Raw genomic sequence first — 1,782 nt, 5'->3', positions numbered from 1 at the left:
AGAACATAGCAACAAGCAAAACACCACTAACAATTCTGCCAGCTCACTGCCTTAATAATAATGATAATAATAATAATAATAATAATAATAATAATAATAATAATAATAATAATAATAATAATAATAATAATGCTTTCTACTATAGGCACAAGGCCTGAAAATTATTGGAGAGGGGTAAGTCGATTAGATTGACCCCAATACTCAACTGGTACTTAATTTATCGACCCCGAAAGGATGAAAGACAAAATCAACCTCAGTAGAATTTGAACTCAGGACGCAGCGGTGAGCAATTCTAACAGAGCTGCCACCTTAATAATAATAATAATGATGATGATTTCAAATTTTAGCACAAGGCCTGAAACTTTGGAGAAGGGAGCTAGTCGATTCGATTACATCAACCCTAGTACACAACTGGTATTTATTTTATCAACCCCTGAAAGGATAAAATGCAAAGTCAACGACGTCAGGATTTGAACTCAGAACATAAAGATTGGCAAAATGGCACATTTTGCACAGTGCAGTAATAATTCTGTCAATTTGCCACCTTAGTGCATTCTGTAATATTCCAACCTGTTTTGGTCTATTCCAGTTTTATCTGGTTTGTTCCAGTTTTGATCTAGGGTTTTCTAGTTCATTCCAAACTAATCAGGTATGTTCCAGTTTATTCTGGTATGTTCCGGTTTATTCTGGTGTGCTCTGGTATGTCCAACTACAGCTAGGCAGGCATAGCCGTGTGGTTAAAAAGCTCACTTTAAACCAGTGAATTCAGGTTCAATACCACAGCACGGCACTTTGGGTGTGTCTTCTACTACAGCCCCTGGCCAACCAATGCCTTGTGAGTGAATCTGAGATGGGAATTGTGTGAGAGCCTGTCATATATGTCTATATATATATATATATATATATATATATCTCATCATCATCATCATCGTTTAACGTCCGCTTTCCATGCTAGCATGGGTTGGACGATTTGACTGAGGACTGGTGCAACCGGATGGCTACACCAGGCTCCAATCTAAATTTGGCAGAGTTTCTACAGCTGGATGCCCTTCCTAACGTCAACCACTCATATATTTCGTGGCTGTGGCCATACTGGGGCATTGCTGGTGCTCCAGCATGGTTAAAATCTTTGGGCTCTCTCAATCACATCTGGGTTCAGTCCCACTGTGTGGCACCTTGGGCAAATGTCTTCTACTACAGCATCGGGAGTAGATTTGGTAAACAGAAACTGAAAGCCCGTCATACATATATATGTGTGTATATATGTCTGTGTTTGTCCCCACCACCATCACTTGACAATTGATGTTGGTGTGCTTATGTCCTTGTAACTTAGCAGTTCGGCTAGAGAGACCGATAGAAAAAGTACTAGGCTTTAAAAAAAATAAGCCCTGGAGTTAATTTGTTCGACTAAAACCCTTCAAGGCAGTACCCCAGCATGGCCTCAGTCAAATAACTGAAACAAATACAAAAATATATATATATATATATATATATATGTATGTATATAGAGTGGATGTGTGGTAAGAAGCTTGCTTCCCAACCACATGGTTCCGGGTTCAGTCCCACTGCGTGGCACCTTGGGCAAGTGTTTTCTACTATAGCTTCAGGCTGACAAAAGCCTTGCAAGTAGATTAGGTAGACAGAAACTAAAAGAAGCCTGGTGTATGTATGTATGTCGATATATATATATATACATATATATACCAGAGTAAGCACATGAATGTGAAACAAGGTGGAAAAAATAGTACTCAAATACCGGAGGTAGAGTAATGTTTTATTAAT

The sequence above is a fragment of the Octopus bimaculoides genome, chromosome 29 (genome assembly GCF_001194135.2).
Source record: "Octopus bimaculoides isolate UCB-OBI-ISO-001 chromosome 29, ASM119413v2, whole genome shotgun sequence".
Classification (NCBI taxonomy): Eukaryota; Metazoa; Mollusca; class Cephalopoda; order Octopoda; family Octopodidae; genus Octopus; species Octopus bimaculoides.
The sequence above is the reverse complement of the archived record's forward strand: the minus strand, read 5'-3'. Positions refer to the sequence as shown.